At 37.9% G+C, this 22,457-nt stretch overlaps 1 protein-coding gene across 7 annotated transcripts in view; it reads right to left on the bottom strand.

Annotated features, from left to right (window-relative positions):
- The window catches only part of GREB1L (GREB1 like retinoic acid receptor coactivator), a 282,546-nt gene that overhangs the window by 147,418 nt on the left and 112,671 nt on the right, over positions 1–22,457 (bottom strand). For 6 of the 7 annotated variants that reach the window (XM_024350984.3, XM_016933423.4, XM_016933422.4 and 3 more), the window contains exon 2: positions 11,435–11,544. The gene's annotated coding sequence lies outside the window, so the exon portion shown is untranslated. Of the gene's footprint in view, positions 1–11,434; positions 11,545–13,701; positions 14,184–22,457 lie in introns of those variants that run through there. The other variant, XM_063796021.1, reaches the window with a different exon arrangement.

Here is a 22,457-nt window from a genome sequence, read left to right as displayed (position 1 = left end):
GTGGCCAGGCTGGTCTCAAGCTCCTGACCTCAGGTGGTCTGCTCGCCTCGGCCTCCCAGAGTACTGGGATTACAGGTCTGAGCCACTGTACCCGACCTCTCTGCTATGTACTTAATAAATACTATAGAAGTACAGTTTTAATAATAAGAGTAATTATTAACTAAGAAACCTTTCACAAAAAGGAAATGAAAACATACAGGTTAAGGAGTACTGTCCCTCAGAGTGCATTACACTTTTTTCCATTTTCAAAAGGAAAAGGAGAATTGAGGAGAGGCGTGGAAGCATTAGCAGGCACCTATTTCCCAAGCTACTCTTTTTTTTTTTTTCTTCTAACCTCTCTAGCCCCACTTCCTAAAGTCACCGGGGATAGAGGCTGCCTGTTTTACCCATATCACCATTCTGCAATTTTTCTTTTTGTGGAAAAAGGGAAAAGGATAGAGCAGAAAGGCTGCAAACCACAATGTTGTGGTGGTTTGTAGTTGATCCAGTCTGCATTTGGAGCAATTAATTAGGGGTGCAGAAAGATTTGCTCATATTTTTTACTGTCCTTTTCTTTGACATTTTCTCAAAGTCACAGAAGTGCTTGTTAATATCTCAGAGGTCTGTAGTGCTATGACAAAATATTTAATATAGTTTGTCCTTTTGTAATTTTACAATAAAAATTATGGAAAAGAAATGTAATGGAGTCTTATAAACTTGATGTCAGCCAGATACATACAATACATAAGTATATAGTGGAAATTACAAGTTGGCTTTCTTTTTTTTTTTTTTTTTTTTTTTTTGAGACGGACTCTCAGAGTCTCGCTCTGTTGCCCAGGCTGGAGTGCAGTGGTGTGATCTCGGCTCACTGCAAGCTACGCCTCCCGTATTCACACCACTCTCCTGCCTCAGCCTCCCAAGTAGCTGGGACTAGAGGCGCCTGCCACCACACCCGGCTAATTTTTTTGTGTTTTTAGTAGAGATGGGGTTTCACCGTGTTAGCCAGGATGGTCTCCATCTCCGGACCTCGTGATCCGCCCACCTTGGCCTCCCAAAGTGCTGGGATTACAGGCATGAGCCACTGCGCCCGGCCCTGTCTATTTTTTCATAATTATGTCTTAGAATCTACAGAAGTGACGTGAGATTTTTGGGCCCCTCAGTTCTTTGTTTTTGCTTTTTTTTTTTTTTTTTCTTAAAAATAGGCCAGGTGGCTCATGCCTGTAATCCCAGCACTTTGGGAAGCTGAGGTGGTGGGTGGATCACCTGAGGTCAGGAGTTTGAGACCAGCCTGGCCAACATTGCAAAACCCCGTCTCTACTAAAAACACAAAAAATAGCCAGGCATGGTGGCAGGCGCCTGTAATCCCAGCTACTTGGGAGGCTGAGGCAGGAGAATCACTTGAACCCTGGAGTGGAGGTTGCAGTGAGCCGAGATCACGCCATTGCACTCCAGCCTGGGCAACAAGAGCAAAACTCCATCTCAAAAAAATTTAAAAAAAGTATACAGCAGAGAGAGAGAGAGAAATGCCCTCCTCAGTGATAAAATTTTCCCTTAACTCTCAAAGACTTTTTACAATTAAAGCATTGATTTCAGAATATACAGTCATACTTGTAGTTAAAGTTGTATGTGAAGCACATGTTACAATGGCAGGCATTACTGGCAGTTAATATAATAGTAGCTGTTGTTATTATTACTAGCAGTAGTGATGGTGGTGGTGGTGGTGGTGATGGTGGTGGTGGTGGTAGTTATTGTCAAAAAATGTGAAAGAAAGCAGCTCTTCAGTGATTGCAAGAGTAGCATGGAGAGCTTACTAAGTGCCGAGCAAGCACTATTATTACTCACATTTTCAAGATAACTGAGGCTTAGAGAAGTTAAGGAACTTGCCTAAGATCACCCTACAAGGAAACAGGTAAACAGGGTAGAACCAAATCAGTTTGGCTCAGAAGCAGCTCTCTTAGGTGCTATCTTTATCACTCAGACCATTAAGCTACTAACCCACTGACCAAGATGGCCCAATTGGGTAAATGAATGCTTGGTAATGTACTATAAAACTGCTGACCTCCAAAGAAAAAAATCAGAAAAGAAAATGTTTGTTTGCTGATGTGGCCTCATCTCTATCACAGTTGCAAGACAGGCTGAAAAGGAAATTTTAACTTAAGATACGAGCCTAAGAGTCACAAAGCCAAATAACAATTTTAAAAATCACAACAAAATAACCGTACCGCTCTAATAAAAAACTCCTCACATCAGGGCCAGGTGCGGTGGCTCATGCCTGTAATCCCAGCACTTTGGGAGGCTGAGGTGGATGAATCACGAGGTCAGAAGTTCGAGACCAGCCTGGCCAAGATGGTGAAACCCGTCTCTACTAAAAATACAAAAATTAGCCGGGCGTGGTGGTGCGTGCCTATAGTCCCAGCTACTCGGGAGGCTGAGGCAGAAGAATCGCTTGAACCCAGGAGGCGGAGGTTGCAGTGAGCCAAGATCGTGCCACTACATTCCAGCCAGGGCAACAGAGTGAGACTCCATCTCAAAAAAAAAACAAAAACAAAAAACAAAACAAAACAAAACAAAAAACCTCCTCACATCAAAAATTAGCCAAGATTGGTGGCAGGTGCCTGTAGTCTCAGCTACTTGGGAGGCTGAGGTGGGAGAACTGCTTGAGCCTAGAAGTCGAGGCTGCAGTGAGTCATGATCATGCCACTGCACTCCAGCCTGGCTGACAGAATGAGACCCTGTGTGGAAAAAAAAGGAAAAGGAAAAAAGTTCCTTTTGATTAAGTATAAATATATTTTCAAGTACTGCACTTGGGGTTTTAATAAAAGTTTCTTTTAATACCAACTATCTGGAACAAATAAACATTAATTTTTAAAAGTATTTTTAAAAAGGAAATGACAAGGAAGAACAAGAAAAACACTGATTTTTAAAAAGAGCATGTACAAGCTAAAAGAAAAAGAACTGAATCTAAAACACTAATTTGGGGTTGTGTGATTTTAACAGCAAAGTAAGCTGTGGTACAGGTAGATGGGGATGTACATATTCTAAGTAATAACTCATTTTAAGTTTTAAAATATGTATTTCTAAGCTTTGTCTACTGAAAAATCTGAGAAGCAATACCATTCAATTACTATTAATAAGCACTTCCTATACTCTGATTGTAGTGGCCTAATGCCTTCCACACTGAAAGGAATCAAGATTTTTTCAAGGTATGACCAGTTCCAAGTCTGGGGCAGGGAATACGCAAGATGAGCCTCGAATATCTGAACAAGAAAGCAAAGGTTATCAAGAACTAATAAGGCTGGGTGCAGTGGCTCACACCTGTAATCCCAGCAATTTGGGAGGCCAAGGCAGGCAGATGACTTGAGTCCAGGAGTTTGAGACCAGCCTGGGCAACATGACAAAACCCTGTCTCTACAAAAAATACAAAAATTAACTGGGCATGTGGTGGTGTGTGCCTGCGGTCCCAGCTACTCAGGAGGCTGAGGCATGAGAATTGTTTGAGCCTGAGAGGTGGAGGCTGCAGTGAAGTGTGGTTGTGCCACTGCACTCCAGCCTGGGTGACAGAGTGAAACCTGGCCTGAAGAAAAAAAAAAGAACTAATGAAGCATGTTAAAAGACATATGAGACTACTTGAAGAGCTCCCATAGGCTAAAGATTAGAGAAACCAAACATAAAAGAGAATAAATCCAACTGACCAAAGCAATTTAAAATATAAAAATTCACAAATTAATTTTGCTACTACAGGAGAAAAAGCAAGAGCTCCTTTGGAAAGACAAAAACAAAGCACTACAAGGAGGAAAAGAAAAGAGCAAAGCATTTATTCTACTCTTTCTGTACTTCAAAAAGAAAAGAACAAAGCATTTATTCTGCTCTTTCTGTACTTCCAAGTAACCAAATAGTCCTGATTATTGAGAGTTTGAATTTTTTTAAAAGAAGAATTCCAGCTAAAAAATGTTCAAAGAGGGCCAGGCACAGTGGCTCACGGCCTGGAATCCCAGCACTTTGGGAGGCCAAGGCGGGTGGATCACCTGAGGTCAGGAGTTCGAGACCAGCTTGGTCAACATAGTGAAACTCCGTCTCTACTAAAAATACAAAAATTAGCTGGGCACGGTGGTAGGTGCCTATAATCCCAGCTACTCGGGAGACTGAGGCTGGAGAATCGCATGAACCTGGGACGCGGAGGTTGCAGTGAGCTGAGATAGCACCACTGCACTCCAGCGTGGGTGACAAAAAACTCTGTCTCGAAAAAAAAAGAGGCAGGGGGCAAAGAATGACAGAATTATAAAATTATCACTTTGTAACCCCTAATGAAAAATTCATGCAGGCAATGGTAATAAGTGAAACCATGAGACAGAAGGTTGATGGGGAACTTTATAATGGAGAGATCACGCTGTCACCTCCTGAACCCACTGGTTGAGCTTAGCATCACTAAAAGTGAGGCAGTGAGATGATGCGTGCCTTCTCAGTGGAGACGATATGAAGCACACTCACCACCTAGGAAGCATTCCTGCCAAAGGGTATCGTGAATTTAGTCATCCCTCTAGAACAGGGGTGTCCAATCTTTTGCCTTCCCTGGACCACACTGGAAGAAGAAGAAATGTCTTGGGCCAAACATAAAATACATGAACACTAACAATAGCTGATGAGCAAAAAAAAAAAAGAAAAGATAAAGGAAAAATTGCAAAAAAAAACTCATAATTTTTTGTTGTTGTTTTGGCATGATCTCAGCTCACCGCCACCTCCACCTCCCAGGTTCAAGTGATTCTCCTGCCTCAGCCTCCCAACTAGCTGGGATTACAGGCGCCCGCCATCATGCCCAGCTAATTTTGTATTTTTAGTAGAGATGGGGTTTCTCCATATTGGTCAGGCTGATCTTGAATTCCCGACCTCAGGTGATCCACCCGCCTCGGCCTCCCAAAGTGCTGGGATTATAGGCATGAGCCACCGCACCCAGCAAAAATCTCATATTTTAAGAAAGTTTACAAATTTGTGTTGGGTCACATTCAAAGCCATCTTCGGCCACACTGGAAGAATTGTTCTGAGCCACACATAAAATACACTATCGGCAGCTGATGAGCTAAAAAACAAAACAAAAAAAATTGCAAAAAAAATCTCTCGTGTCAGGTATAATACTAAAAAGACAAATTTGGGGCCGGGCACGGTGGCTTATGCCTGTAATCCTAGCACTTTGGGAGGCTGAGGCAGGTGGATCACAAGGTCAGGAGTTCAAGACCAGCCTGGCCAAGATGGTGAAACCCTGTCTCTACTAAAAATACAAAAATTGGCCTGGCGGGGTGGCGGGTGCCTGTAATCCCAGCTACTTGGGAGACTGAGGCAGATAACTGCTTGAACTCGGGAGGCAGAGGTTGCAGTGAGCCGAGATCACGCCATTCAACTCCAGCCTGGGCAACAGAGCGAGACTCTGTCTCAAAAAAAAAAAAAAGAGACAAATTTGTATAACTTCATAGTTTTCTATTACCTTTTTCTTTACAGATGTCACTTTCTAAACTTTAACAATTAATCACTCAGCATTTATAGAAATACTACTGTCATAGGGATTAATTACATTGACTCAGGAGTCCAATGACCTTAATTCAAATCCTGTACCCACCTACTCCTAGTATGATATTGGGCAAATTGTTCAATCTTTCATCTGTAAAATGGAGACAGTACTTTCAATTTCATAGATTTTTGTGAAAACACATGAGATTTTACATACAGTAATAAGTTTTTAGAATAGTGCCTGGCACAGAAAAAAAGTGCAGAAAATGTTGGTAGTCATAGTAGCACCTTTTTTTTTTTTTTTTTTTTTTTGAGATGAAGTCTCAAACTGTCTCCTAGGCTGGAGTGCAGTGCTGTGATCTCGGCTCACTGCAAGCTCCGCCTCCCAGGTTCATGCCATTCTCCTGCCTCAGCCTCCCGAGTAGCTGCGACTACAGGCGCCCGCCACGCCCGGCTAATTTGTTGTATTTTTGGTAGAGACAGGGTTTCACCATGTAAGCCAGGATGGTCTCGATCTCCTGATCTCATGATCCGCCCACCTCAGCCTCCCAAAGTGCTGGGATTACAGGCATGAGCCGCCGCACCTGGCCAGTAGCAACCATTTTTAAATTTAAAAAAAAAAAAATTGTATCATTGTGCCACGTTGAGGATATGAAGAAAAGTAAGATGCATTCTTTCCTTTATAAAAGTTGGGCACTACAGTAGATTCTGGAGCCTTGTTTCTAGGAAAAATAATGTAAAAGTTCCAAAGGCTGCTATTTGGCACTATATACAATTTATTTATTAAGAAATTGTACAATCATATATACAAATCATGAGATGACCTTTGACACCAAGAACAGCACTGCCCAAAAGAATTTTCTAAGATAATGAAAACGTTCATATTCTGGACTGTCCAATATGGTAGCCACTAGCTACATGTGGCAGCTGAACACTTAAAACGTGGCCAGTGTGACTGGGGAACTAAAATTTCAATTTTATTTAATTGTAATTAATTTTTTTTTTTGACACAGAGTCTTACTCTGTTGACCAGATTGGAGTGCAGTGGTGTGATCTCAGCTCACTGCAACCTCCACCTCGTGGGCTCAAGCAATTCTCCTGCATCATGCCTCAGCCTCCCAAGTACCTGAGACTAGAGGCATGTGCCACCTGCCCATCTATTTTCTGTATTTTTTTTGTAGAGACGGGATTTCACCATGCTGGCAAGGCTGGTCTCGAACCCCTGGCCTCAAGCAATCCACCTGCCTCAGGCTCTCAAAGTGTGGAATTATAGGCGTGAGCCACTGCGCCCAGCAGTAATTAATTTAAATAGCTACATGTGACTAGTAGCTGTCATACTGAACAGTACAACTCTAGAGTATGTACAATGATTGAGAGATAAAAGATTTCTTAAGTTCTAAGAGGCTTGGCTGTGTCCCTACTGATGTGATCTTGAACAAGTCCCCTAACCTATCTCAAGCTCAGTTTCTTCATCTGTAGAATAATTCTATAGGATAGATTATGACTGTCCCTTACAGTGATAAAACTCTTTGTATAACAAAATTATTTGTTACTGTATTTCTGCTTACATGCTCTTTCTCTATTAAAAACATTCCCTGATGAGAGTGAATAATGTATGACTCTCAGACAAATAAACCAAACACACTTCCTGTAAGTTTTCAGTCTCAAATCCAAAATATTAAACAATTACATATTTTTGTTCTTTCTCTTTTGTGCTCTCTGAGCATTTCATTTATTCTTTTAAATTGATATTTGTCATTCTCAATTATAGTTAGTTGGGTCTAGTATCTGTCTAACTTCCCCCAATAGATTGTGAGTTTTGGGGGACATATAATTTGTTTAAAGCTGGAACTGAGTAAAAAAAATGAATAAATTGAGCTTTTGTGTCTTATCCAATTATATATTAAACAGGTCTGAAGAGATATCTCTTCCCAAGCACATTCCATAAAAGCACAAAGCTAACCATGCATTCAAAACAGAAGTGTTTTATTTCATTTTTATTCATCCTTTTGCTGAGAATGTTTAGAAAGTGCAAACAGATTAAAAGACAAAAATTTTAAACTCCTTTAATAGTTTTGTACATTTAAATTTGGAAATTTGGATGAATTTCTTTTTTCTTTTCTTTTCTTTTTTTTTTTTTTTTTTTTTTGAGATGGAGTCTCGCTCTGCTGCCCAGACTGGAGTGTGGTGGTGCGATTGTGGCTCACTGTAACCTCCGCCTCCTGGGTTCAAGCGATTCTCCTGCCTCAGCCTCCTGAGTAGCTGAGATTACAGGCGCGTGCCACCACGCTTGGCTAATTTTTGTATTTATTTAGTAGAGACAGGGTTTCACCATGTTGGCCAGGCTGGACAAATTTCTTTTTATAGTTTGTAAAGCCAAAAGTATTTTAGGTATTCAAATAAAAACCCAACCCTATTAACTTAATCCTAAAATTTACCCTTTTTAGCAATATACTTACAGATATGCAATATATATTAAATTGTTTTAGAAATAATTATTGTACTATGCTAACTAATTTCATAATAATGACTAAAAACTATCATGACTACAATGCTGTTTTTCCTTTGTAACAAAGAAGTACACGTTACCACTGGAAATCTTTACTTTTCCTTGAAATGCCAGAAATTCTTCTGTAAAATAAACACCTCTTGTCAAGACTCTCTGGAACTAGTATAATTACCAGAGGCAATCCTTGTGTAAGATCAAAGAAGCAAAACAATAATAGGCAACGTGTGACCTCTGCCATGTCACCAGAGACCAATTTTTCAACAGGGAGAACAGTCAATAATCCAGAACAGAAAACATTAAATAACCAGAAATGCTTCCAAAGTGTGGCTCACCACATCTTTCAACGCTGTCACATTCAGAGTTCAGAGTCTCTATGGTTTCCGAAAACAAACTTCTGGGGATTTATCACAACAATCATTAAAATCTGCATAAAACACCAGAGGCAAAAAACAATTCGCCAATTTCCCAAATGCAGAGTAGAATTTCAAAAGATACTATAATAATTTTCCAAATTTCATCTGATGCTTTAAAAAGTATAGTGAGAAAGGCATAGATAACTAAATATTTTCCACCTAACACTCAACTGATTTCTCTTATTTACCTAGCCCCATTTAATTTTCCCAAAAAAGTTGTTTGCAAAGTTGGCTATGAACATCAACCAGATAATTAGTAATAACAACACATTAAATACTTCTACAGGTTTTTTTTGGCTTTGTTTTTGATAATGGTGGGTCACTAAACCCAGAAACAAGGTCTCCTGTGTAATATATTTGAGTGACTAAGCATTACAAGGGTACAAAGAGGGGTAAATAAATTCCCAAAGTAATTACAGTAAAACAGAAGTACATTTAAAACTGACTTCTAAAAAGTACCGCAAATCAAATTGTGCCTTAGAATCAGCAAAACTTGATTGTTTTTCTTAAATACTATTGCCAAATAGCTGTCTTCTTTCAAAATCAGATGTGAATTAGGGGCTGAACAAATATATTTGAATTATTTAACCTGCAAAGCACACATTCCACTGGTAATTCAGAGAGTAAGTAATAAAAGAAGGAGACTTTGCTTGAAAGAAAAAGCACTATAAATTCAAAGCAACCGTGAACACTGTTTTTTTCCTTAAACATTCTATTCTTTTATGATTTCTTGCTACCTCCATCTTTCCACTCTGTCATCTGCTCCTGTCTTTCCATCTTCTTAGCTTATTAACATTGCTAATCGTATTTGTCAGTTTTGCCACAATTTTAAGGCCTCTTAAACAGCTGTGGGTTTTCTCTAGGCAATTATCAGTCACTATACTTAGGTTTCTAAATTAGTTGTTGAAAGGTGCTTTAACCTTGAGAAAATAGAAAATGAGCAGACTACATGCTAAGCCTTACATTTATGTGTATGTTCCTTTAACACGAGTGATTATCAAAAATTCAAAACAAATCACACACAAGTAGTAGATATTGTAAATTTATAAATTAACAAGGCCTATTATAGGCCTTATCATTTTATCTTTCTTCCCTTACTATATACATTGTAATATATGCTTTCTCTATATATATGTGTATAGATTGAAATATAAACGATAGTATATAAACTGGAATATCAAAATACTGCCAAATTCCTCTAACAGTCTCCTTTCATAACCTGTCAGGTGGCTAATACCTTTCAAAGGTATCCACAATCATATAAGCGGTCTCTTGAGGTCATGGGTTGTGGTAAAGAGAGCTTTTACAATATGCAGATTTTTCCCTTCTCCATTTCCCTTCAAAGAGAAAACTCCTTACTGTATTGCTTTTCTTATGCTCTATTCTTGACTCTGACACTGATTTTCTTCTTGACCACATTCAGGAAGAAACACAAGGTTTAAGGTTGTTTGTCAACTGACAGCCCTTTCTATCAACAACTAAATAAAAAAATCTGTATTCCAGAAACATGACACTTCATGTACCACCCATTTTCCTCGTAAGTTAAAATAAATTCAAATATTACTTTTTAGAGTTAACAAGTTTTGGTGTTTTTAAAGGTTTAATAATAATACTTTGTTTGCAGATTAGGCCAAAAGCTTGTAAAATGATTTTTAAATTAATGTAGGTTCCCGGCTTACCTCTCCCCGTCCACCCTCCCTCACTCCCCACCCGCTACCGCTTTCTGCTCCAAGGAAAGAAAAAGGTGATATTTCAACAGTGCAAAATTCTTCCTGAGAGAGAAACACTAAAATGATAAACATTTTGAAAAGCAAAGTACACTTCAAACTCCAACTGTTCTTTCAGACCTATATTGACTCTTATAGACGTTGCCAACATTTGGTAAGGATTATCCTTCCATTAGACAAAAGCGAGCATTCCTTAGATAAATCAGGAGTTTTTGCCATGAGACTCATAAAACCTTTTCACAACACAGATTTTCAAGAGAATCCTTTAAGGTTTAGGAGGCTGCTCCTTTTACTAAGTAACAAAATACACCCCATGGTGTCTCACTGACCCCACTCAGCTGTCCTTTGACCTCCTCAATTGTTGCAGCCTAACTCCAGGGTCCACAGAATGTGCCTCCCATATCAAAAAGGCTAATGTTGCTTCCTCCTAGCACCTGGTGAAACAAAATGCAACAGTTCTCTTTCTTCTGCCTCCTCCGCTCCCTCTCTGACCATTTTCCAGATGTTCCAGGCCCAAATGTTAAGCCCATCCTGGGTTTCAGTATCTGCGTGGTCACCATGAAGGAACAAACAGGGACCAGGCTGAAGTGGCAATGACCCTCTTGTTCTTTTTGGCCTCAAAAGGATACAACGTGTTATAAAAGAGGAAAAGATCTTTGGCCTCTCTTGGAAATGCCAGGCTATTTAAGCACATTGTAACTTCCAAAAGGAGAGAAACAGTCTTGGGATATGCCCCTTCTGACAGACAGGAGTTACCTAAACAGTAGCCTTAAATTCTCAATTCTAAGCAAGCATCTGATTTTCTTTGATGGGGGTGGGGGGTGGGGAGCATCACCTTTTTCCTTTTCTAAATTAAAAGCCTCCTAAAATAGAAAAAAAAACTTTTATAAAATCTTTAGAACATATATCTCAGGATAGTGTTATATGAGACAAATATATGCAGTCAATAGGGATAATCTGGGTATTTATGCAGAAGCCTATAATCTAGAAGTCTCATTTATTAGACAATTTGAAGCATAAAATCATAATCAACAAAAGGGAATAAAGAACTGAATTCTTATTTTCTTAATTTAGGTATATAGGAAATACAGGGGTTGTTGTAGAGAAAGAACTCTGCAGAAGCTTTCTGGTATGGGGTAAGGGGATGGGGGAGGGGAGAGGAAAGCAGGGAAGGAGAGGAGCTCATGGAAGTATCTTATTCACTTTAAGAAGCAAACATAGTAGTTTTATTTGAATTCTAAATACAACTTCCTAAAACAAATTTGATCTTGAAAAATTGGGGAGGGTCATATATAATTGTACAATACCTTGGTTTATTTATTAACATTTTTGAATCACAGTCATGATTAAGTTGGGCAGTCAACACTTCAGGGAGTCTGTTGCCTAGATTTTAACTTGTTTAAAGCTTTTTGTGCACCTGCAAAAACATAAAAAATAAAAATATATACATAAAGACATGAGTTAATTTCCAAATACATATTCTATAATATAATAATCTAAATATTTATAATTCCATGAAAATCACAGTTAGAAATTATCAAAGTCTCACACTTTCCAACTCCATATACATTATAATGAGCAAATATACAGATACTCCACCTTTCTCAATAGTCTCAAAATAATTACTCCTAATTATATATACTCAAAGATAATTTCTGTTGTTCTTATGATTTCCCCCACTAAAAGTAAGTTGAATAAGTCTGTCAAGTCTGTATTTATGGCAGATGTTACCATAATATCAAAAACCAACAGACTACTTTTAGGAATGAAATTAGTGGAAGGTAATTTTCTTATCTAAGGAATTTAAGAGTAATAATCCCTGATACCCGGCCCAAATTTATCTACTCAAAGAACTATCAAAAATGTAAAACATAATTACTATTGATTGAAAATTTTCCAGTAAGAAAGCCTGCAAAAAGAACAAGAGCTATTGTTTCTTACCCTTCTGAGTAATGTATTCCTAGAAGATATTAAACTAAATAATTATAATTGCATATAATTGGTTGAAAAGTATAGTATGCATGCTCATCTCTCCTCTAAATAGATTATGGTCAATATAAACTACTGCATGGGAAAATAGGAAATATAGTTGTAAAACATAAAGTGAAATGAAAACTACTTGTCATTGATTTTTATAGATAACATAGAAGCATTTCTAGTCCTTTGTTACTTTGTTTAAAAAGAAAACAAAAGAGGATTTTCCTAAGAAACTAACTTCAATATAAATATCTATATAACTAAAATATTTGAAGTAAAATTAATTTATGTTGTCTAAAAATGGTTTTTTTCATTTTACTTTTCTCTTATGCCGACTTGAAAGAAAAAAAATTTTAGATTTTTCGAATAAAAATATTTATCTTACCTCTTACTGTCAGAAGAATGTCTTCAGGCAAAATAATAATTAAAAATGGAAGGTCTAGGTTTTCAAACTCACATATATCCCACCCGCCCACACATAAATAGACATCTTTACCTAAGTCAGCAGGAGCCTTGCTACCAACATCCAAACCCAAGATTACCCCATATGGTCAACAAGGTCAAACTGCATTACTGCCAATGAAACTATATTACTCCACAAGGACCCTAATGATTAAAAAAAAAAAAAAGTAATCTAATTCCAATAGCTTCAGAGTCTAAAATTGCTAATTTTTGGCCACGTGCTGCACACTTCACCTGTTAGTAATGACATTTTTGTATTTTCTTCTAATTACACTCAAAGCTAAGACCTTTGGCCCTGGGCCACAGACCCCTATTCAGGCTGCACACATTCTCTTAAACGACCTGATCCTTTGTTGTCACTCTTACTCTTTCATCTATTATTTACACCCATAGAGAAGGAAGATACTCAACCATTTGTATAGCTTAAAGCTTCTAATCATCTTAATTTCTTTGCCTTTCAACCTATGGTCTTTTTAATAGACAAATGCCAAGAAGTTTGACAAAATCTTTTTTTTTTTTTTGCAATCATATTGCCCCCTCTTCTCCTTTCTTACTCCCTGGCCAACCTCCTTCCTGTTCCTTGTCTTTCACAGGAGGGACTTTGTATTAGCCAGGATTTATAAATTTTGACCTTCACCAACAAAATAAATTTCTAAGTACAATACAAATCTCCAACTTGTTCTGACAGATCAATAACAATTACATTTCTTTTTTTGACCAAAGAGCCCCTTAAGTTGAAGGTTACTGAAAATAACTTAAAATCTGTCCCCAGCCTCCCAAAAGCCTGAGCATTGAATTTTCAGAATTCCTCTACAAAAGTGCCAAAAAGCATTTAGTAAACAATAAGAATATTAGTTATGTGGCCAAAACTTTTCATTTTAATGTCTATGCTTGCTCACTTGTTTACAAAAAGAAAATTTAGAAAAAAAGAGGAAGAAAAAAAGAAAAAACAAAAATTTTAAGGTTAGATTTTTAATTTAATCTTTAAAACATTTAAAAGACTACTAATTCTCCAAACAGCAAAATCCTCACATAATATATTCTGTATCATTATGATTATTTCCCAATACTTTATCAAGATTAAAAAATATATATTCAAACACATTTTGCAAATCCAAAGCATGGAATTGTTTACCATGATGCAGATGTCTCCCTCAGATCACGAAAGCCACCAAAAGATTCTGATTTCCAAGATGTTTATAAAATGACATCTGATCCATCTTTGCTCTCTTCCTCTATTGCTCAGCTTACTCTTGATTTCTAACAGTGTTTCCTTGTTGTCTGTCCCCTCTGCAGACCCTGAAACCCCTTGATTTTCTTATTTTCACCATTTGCTTCAACCAGCAGTTCACTGGAGACCCATCCATCTTGTAATGCCTAAAGTGACAGATGCTCTCAGAAACGACCACACTGCTGAGTGAACAAAAGATAACATCACCTCCAGGAACTCCAGAGAGAAATACAACTGCAAGCTTAAGGCAGGGGCTGACTTGACAGACATTGGACCATAAACCTCTTCTAAGCAAAAAAGAAAACAATTGCCACACACACACAAAAAATCTGACACAATCAAAGGCAGAAAAGAGTGATTATTTGTGGATTGCCTTTTCACTCTGTAACTCACTTTTCCCCACCCAATGCTTTTATATCGGGGCAATTCACTCACCAATAGGCAGGAGGAGTTCTTGTGTGTGGGGGGGGGGGAGGCGGGGGGGGGCAGGGGGAGCCTTTCTCAAGTATCTTCTTCTATTCGTCAATATTCAAAGTGAAATTCATTCGCAAGTGTTTCAGGAAATCTAAGTCTACCATACAGCATTCCTAAGCCTGACTCTTAATATCTGGACTCAGAAATGCTGACTCAATTCTACTGCGGTGAAAGGCACATGCATGCTTTGCAAATTAAAAACACATTAGAAATTAAAAAGCAACCTGTGACAATGTCAACAATATGTGCAGCACATTTGAAAAAGCCAACCATTCATCAGACAACCTCCAACTTGGGTTAAAAAGACATTTTACAAGAGGATTCTGGGAAGGGCTGCACAGCTCTTTTCTAACAAAGGAAAGGTCATATTAACATCTCCCAGCAACAAACTAATGACAGGGAAGCTGTAGATGCAGGAGACTCTGCTTGATGCCATCTAGGTTCTAGGACTTTCGTTGTGGCTGTTGTTTAAAACATCTTATTTAAAACTATCAGACAGCAATAGGAAGTAAATATAACTAACATTCAGACAAATTCAGTGAAGGGGAAATTTCGAAGAACATAAAAACAAAAACTAACCTGGAGGTCAATTAAGAACATCATGTGGTCAATGCCAATTATGGAGATTAACAACCCATTTTTAGAATAGATATCGAGCAACACAGGAAAACCTCTGTTGGAGCTAAATACATTATTCTTCTCAAAAAGGGCAAATGATACAAATATTTATGTTACATCTAAAGAAAAGAGCCAAAATGCTTAAGAAAATTTCCATTGACAATATTTCTAAGAAGAAATCTAAATACTTATAATGGCATTTCTTTAATAAAAATATTTTTTTCTCTAAAATGTTTGCACACAAAGCCTTTAAGTTATGCTACAATCATTTTTCTTTGGGGTTACTAATGACTCCTCTCCTCCCCACTTTCCAAAAAAACCACAAATTTTAAAATATATTTTGTCTCCTGTGATTGAATTACTTGTGGGGAGGAGGTTAAAAAAATTTCAACTTATATAAATCAACATATCAGTTACTTAAACATTTTTATGCCTCTCTTATTTCCTCAAACACTTCAATGTATCTTTCATAAATAACAGTATAATATTTCATAATCTCAGAATTTTCTGGGGTTTTTTTAAGGCTGGCAAAGTAGAATACATACAAAATAATAAAATGAGTATGTAAAATCATATCACAATAGAAAAAAGATTAAATAATTATAGAACACTTATATAAAATACTTGTTCTAATATGGACTGGATCTTTAACTAGGAGACTTTATAAACAAAGCCTTATACACACTGGCCCTAGGTAATCTCCCACAATCTATTAATCCAAAAGTACCACATCATTCAACACTTTCAAACTTTGGCATTAATAACAAGAAAGAGAAGTGACCTTGAAATGACAGCTCCACTGCAGAAGGCTCAAAAAAAGATCCAATTAAATGATCTACTTTAAAACACAATAGAATCAATATGCATGCTAGAAAAGTACATCCCTGTGGAAAGTTCTTATTGTCTGACTGATCAAAAACAAAACTTTTTTTTTTTTTAAGGGCCCCTTCCAGATCACAGTCTGTACCAGAAATCCACACAGGAAAAAAAAAATCCATCAAAATGAAACCCTAAAAGGGTTTACTCTTCACCATTCTATTTGCACTTCAAAACCCTGTCAGTCCTTCAGTTAAACCCCAGGGCTGTACCATTTCAATAATAAGAGAGGTGGCCAGTGGTGATTTATCTCCCATTTGGCCTCTGGACAGAGCTGTAATGTCTAGGAAGCTTCCCTTCCCTGACTGGATCCCTCCCCCAAGTCTCCACCTTAATTTGTGCAGCCTTGGGTCTGCAATACCTTAGAAACAATTCATGTGCCCCTTCCAATCAGATGCAGGAACACTCTGTACTCAAGATTTGGGTACATTTTCTCAGCAATAATTTCACAAAATGGCATGCTGCTGAGTAATCAGAGCATGGCAAATACCAGCTTAAATTTCAGATTCTCTTTGTTATAAGTTAGAACAGAAAAGAAACTTCCTTAACTGTAGCCTCTCTCTTCTCACATACGTTATCGGAACTTCATAAGCTTTTCCCAGTGTATACTTTGATATCCTTTATGTTTTGGACCACATTAGCCAGTATCCTTCAGTGTGGTACTCATCTAAATTTAAATCTTTGCATTGTAAAATACCTTAACAAATCCAAAAAAGTGGAGATTTCATAGGTCACAGACTCCTGGGTCAAAAAGACCTAAAAATAGATAACAGACCACCACGACTTAACTGATTTATTCTACCCTTGTTATCCAATATGTACTGTAACTGTCATCACATACACTCACCAATTTTCCAACAATGTCAACAGTTATTTAAATGGAAATATAGATCCCAAAAGTCACCAAATGTGAAACACAGTGAAATTATTCCTTAAAAATGGAGGATATTTTATCATTAAGCATGACTTATCTATTTCATAATTATGTTCATTTGCTTTCTAAAATGGAAAGAGAATAAAAAGCATGTATAACCTTTTCTCTACGTATTCAATTTTTTGTTTTATTTAAATGAGAGGAGTTTTTCTAATTGAGTCTGATAAATTCTACCTGAATGTCACATTAACACTTTGCACCAAATGATTCAACTATAGTGATCTAACTTTACCAGTTGAAAATGTTCAAGCTATTTCACTAAATTCATAAGTTTAGAGACTCCATAGGCAAAGATACATGTATTTCATTTAATCCTAATATCAGTCACCGGGTGCAGTGGCTCCCAGCACTTTGGGAGGCCAAGGTGAGTGGATCACCTAAGGTGAGGAGTTTGAGACCAGGCTGGCCAACATGGTGAAACGCCATCTCTACTAAAAATACACACACACACAAAAATTAGCTAGGTGTGGTGGCAAGCACCTGTACTCCCAGCTACTTAGGAGGCTGAGGCAGGAGAATTGCTTGAACCCGGGAGGCGGAGGTTGCAGGGAGCCGAGATCGTGTCACTGCACTCCAGCCTGGATGACAGAGCGAGACTTCGTCTCAAAGAAATAATAATAATAAAACAAAAACAAAAACCCTAGTATGAGTTAAGAAAGCTTAAAAATAAGAAAAATAAATATATGACTGATAGTTTAAAATACAAGAAATATAACTGTTTGTCAACTGAAAGAATTATTCACAATTTTGGAAGTATTTATCAATAAAAGTTATATTTCTTCCATTAAAAAATACACCACAAACATCCTTATACCACATTAGCAAATGTTTTTCATTTTCAGAGCCCTAAATACCACAAATTCCAGAAAAAACAACCCTCCTACCAAATTACTTTATTGCATGCAACCAGATCAGTGACTCTCAGATGACACATTTGAGATGATATATTTGAGATGACACAAATATCTAAACTGGCATTAGTAACAATATTCAAGAAAACAAATTTCTTAACCTACTTCATGAAAACAACCATAACAAAAAGAAGCTTTCCTCAACAGTCAACAAGAGTAACTGATGTACCACAGAGGAAATATCCAATCTTCATTAAATATTTATTCAGTGCAATAGATTGTTAGGTGCTATTTAGACCTCAAAGAAGAAGCAGTTCCTGTCTGGTAGGAATCAAGTCTTAGGAGAACTGAATGGAGATGAGACGCAGTTCCTCAAGTCGTGACACTATACTTCAAAATGACAATGCTAAAAACTGGAAATGTGCTATAAAATGTATATTATCACTTTGAAGTCTAATACCAAAGAAAGTGATACCTAAGGGAATACTAACTTGAATAAGACTTGACTGAGTAGTTCTTGATTTTATTTATTTATTTTTTTTTTTGAGATGGAGTCTCATCCTGTCACCCAGCCTGGAGTGCAATGGCACAATCTCGGCTCACTGCAACCTCTACCTCCTGGGTTCAAATGATTCTCCTGCCTCAGCCTCCCAAGTAGCTGGGATTACAGGCGCCTGCCACCACGCCCAGCTAATTTTTGTATTTTTAGTAGAAACGGGATTTCACCATGTTGGCCAGGCTGGTCTCGAACTCCTGACCTCATAACCCGCCTCGGCCTCCCAAAGTGCTGGGATTACAGGCGTGAGCCATTGTGCCCAGCCCCTGATTTCTTATTAATGTAGCATGAAAATATTTGGATACTCAAGATGTGCAGTTCCCAAATCTGCCCGAGTAACCGTAGCCAAGACACCTATCTTCCCTGGGCCGCCATTTCCTTATCCATAAAATGAAGATAAAAGTAATACACTTCTAGATTGAAAACATTTATGGTGGTCTCTGCAGATGACATGATCTTGTACATAGAAAACCTTAAGACTCCACCAAACAACTGTTAGAACTAATAAACGAATTCAGTAAAGTTGATACAAAATCAACATACAAAATCAGCATTTCTTCTTTTTCTTTTATTCTGTGAAGTTATTATCTTTTCATTTTATTTCAACAGTTTTTAGTGAGCAGGTAGTTTCTGGTTACATAAATAAGTTCTTCAGTGGTGATTTCTGCGATTTCGGTGCACCTGTCACCTGAGCAGTGTACACTCTACCCAATGTGTAGTCTTTTATCTTTCACCCCCACTCCCAACCTTTCCCCCAAAGTCCATTATATTATTCTTACACCTTTGTGTCCTCACAGCTTAGCTGACACTTATAAGTGAGAACAGGCTGGGTGCGGTGGCTCATGCCTGTAATCCCAGCACTTTGGGAGGCCGAGGTGGGCGGATCACGAGGTCAGGAGATCAAGACCATCCTGGCTAACACAGTGAAACCCTATCTCCACTAAAAATACAAAAAATTAGCCGGGTGTGGTGGCAGGCGCCTGTAGTCCCAGCTACTCAGGAGGCTGAGGCAGGAGAATCACTTGAACCCAGGAGGCGGAGCTTGCAGCGAGCTGAGATCTCACGACTGCACTCCACTCCACTCTAGCCTGGGTGATAGAGCAAGACTCTGTCTCTACATAAATAAATAAATAAAGAGAACATACAATAACTGTTTTTCCTCAAAAATCAGCATTTCTATATGCTAACCACAAATTATCCAAAAAAGAAATGGAAAAAAATCTTATTTATAATAGCTACAAAATAAAAAAAAATTTAGGAATACATTTAACCAAGGAGGTGAAAGATCTGCACACTGAAAACTATAAAACATTAATTGAAGACACAAATAAATGGAAAGATATCTTGTGTTTATGGATTTAAAAAATGAATATTGTTTAAATGCCCATACTACCCAAAGCAGTCTTCAGATTCAATGCAATTCCTATCAAAATTCCAACACATTTTTCTCAGAAATAGAAAAAATAATCGTAAAATTTATATGGAACAACAAAAGACCCCAAATAGCCAAAGCAATCTTGAGCAAAAAGAACAAAGCTGGAGGCATCATACCACCTGATTTCAATTATTTACTACAAAGCTATAATAATCAAAAAAGCATGGTACTGGCATAAAAATAGACCAATGGAACAGAACAGAAAGCCCCCAAAATTAATCCACGCATTTATGGTCAACTGATTTTCAAGAAAGAGGCCAAGAACACACAATGGGGAAGAACAGTCTCTTCAATAACTGATGCTTGGAAAACTGAATATTCAGGTGCAAAACAATGAAATTAGATCCTTACATCATATAGAAAAATCACCTCAAAATAGACTTAAATATAAGACCTGAAGCTATAAAACTACCAGACGAAAACATGGGAAAAGCTCATGACATTGGTCTGGACAATGATTTTTTTGACTATGACTCCAAAAGCACAGGCAGTAAAAGCAAAAACAGACAAATGAGATTGCATCAAATTAAACAGCTTCTGCACAGCCAAGGAAACAATCAACAGGGCGAAGAGCCAACATACAGGATAGGAGAAAATGCTTGCAAACCATACATCTAATTAGGGGTTAAAATCCAAACTATAAATAACTCAAGTAGGCTGGGCGCAGAGGCTCATGCCTGTAATCCCAACACTTTGGGAGGCTGAGGCGGGCGGATCACGAGGTCAGGAGATAGAGACCATCCTGGCTAACATGGTGAAACCCTGTCTCTACTAAAAATACAAAAATAACCAGACGTCGTGGCATGCGCCTGTGGTCCCAGCTACTCAGGAGGCGGAGGCAGAAGAATTGCTTGAACCCAGGAGGCAGACGTTGCAGTGAGCCGAGATTGTGCCACTGCACTCCAGCCTGGGCAACAGAGTGAGACTCCATCTCAAATAAATAAATAAATAAATAAATAACTCAAGTGATTTAACAGTAGGAGAACAAATAAACCTAATTTTAAAATGGGCAAAGGACTTGAATAGACATTTCTCAAAAAAAGACATACAAATCGCCAACAGTATATGAAAAAATGCTCAACTTCACTGATCATCAGGGAAACATAAATTAAAATCACAATGAGGTATCACCTCATATCTGTTAGAATGGCTATTATAAAAAAGATGAAAGATAACAGGTGTTGGAGAGGATGTAGAAAAAAGGAAACCCTTGCACCATGTTGGTGGGAATGTAAATTGGTACAGCCATTACAGAAAACAGTATGGAGGTTTCTCAAAAAATTAAAACCAGAACTACCATATGGTCCAGCAATTCCACTACTGGGTATGTATCCAAAAGAAATGATACTGGGATCCTGAATAAATATGTGCACCCCCCTGGTCACTACAGCATTATTCATAATAGCGAAGTTATGAAATCAACTTAAGTGTCCATCAACAGATGTATGTATAAGGAAAATGTGGTATATATACACAATGGAATACTATTCAGTCTTTAAAAAGAATGAAATCCTGTTATTTGGAACAACATTGATGAACCTGAAGGATATTATATTAAGTGAAATAACCAGGCACAGAAAGACAAATACTGTATAATCTCAATTATATATGGAATCTAAAAAAGTAAAACTCATTGAAGCAGAAAGTCAAATGACAGTTATCAGGGGCTGGACTGGGAATAGGTTGAGATGTTGGTCAAAACACACAAAATTTCAGTTAGAAGGAATAGGCTGGGTGCTGTGGCTAATGCCTGTAATCCCTGCACTTTGGGAGGCTGAGGTGGGCAGCTCACCTGAGGTCAGGAGTTCGAGACCAGCCTGGCCAACATGGTGAAACCCCATCTCTACTAAAAATACAAAAAAAAAAAAAAAAAATTAGTTGGGTGTGGTGGCACGTGCCTGTAATCCCAGCTACTCAGGAGAATGGCGTGAACCCGGGAGGTGGAGCTTGCAGTGAGCCGAGATTGCACCACTGCACTCCAGCCTGGGCGACAGAGTGAGACTCCATCTCAAAAAAAAAAAAAAAAAAAAAAAAAAAAAAAGAAGCCTAATTATTTTAAAAATAAGTATTTCTCATACAAAATTATAAACAACACAATTCTAATTAAATCTCAGTAGAATTTTCATGGAACTTTACAAAAACATTTATAAGTTCACAAGGAAGATAATTTAAGACAAGAAAAAAATCTTTTCAAGAAGATTATAAGGGGAGGTGAGTAAGAACCACATTAAATCATGTCATAAAGAAAGAACTCTGGGTCAATAAATCCATGTCACTAAATCCAGTGAACATTTTTCAGTTCTCATCTAACATGCCTTTGAGTAGATTTCTGAAACTTCCTTCCCTTCTGCTGGATTTCATCTCATTGCTTTTCTGGTTTTCCTGTATCCATAGGCTGCTTCTCAATTTCCTAAATGTTAGTGTTCCACAGGGTTTAGTCTGTGGTAGCTATCTTCCAAGGTGGACTCCAGTGATTCTTACTTTCTGTGAATCAAGGCTGACTTGTGTGATCAATAAAATATTGAACAAGAAGGCCGGGCGTGGTGGCTCACGCCTGTAATCCCAGCACTTTGGGAGGCCGAGGCAGGTGGATCACGAGGTCAGGAGTTTCAGACCAGCCTGGCAAACATAGTGAAACCCCATCTCTACTTAAAATACAAAAATTAGCCGGGCATGGAGGCGTGTGCCTGTAGTCCCAGCTACTTGGGAGGCTAAGGCAGAAGAATTGCTTGAACTTGGGAGGTGGAGGTTACAGTGAGCCGAGATTGCACCACTGCACTCCAACCTAGGCTTCAGAGCAAGCCTCCATCTCAAAAAAAAAAAAAAAAAAAAAAAAAAAATTTAACAAAAGACAGCATGTGATTCCAAAGGTCATAGAGGATACTGCAGCTTCTGACTTGATCTCTTGGATCACTT

This window comes from Pan troglodytes, chromosome 17 (assembly GCF_028858775.2).
Source record: "Pan troglodytes isolate AG18354 chromosome 17, NHGRI_mPanTro3-v2.0_pri, whole genome shotgun sequence".
Taxonomy (NCBI): Eukaryota; Metazoa; Chordata; class Mammalia; order Primates; family Hominidae; genus Pan; species Pan troglodytes.
This window is presented reverse-complemented; position numbering and strand designations above follow the sequence as displayed.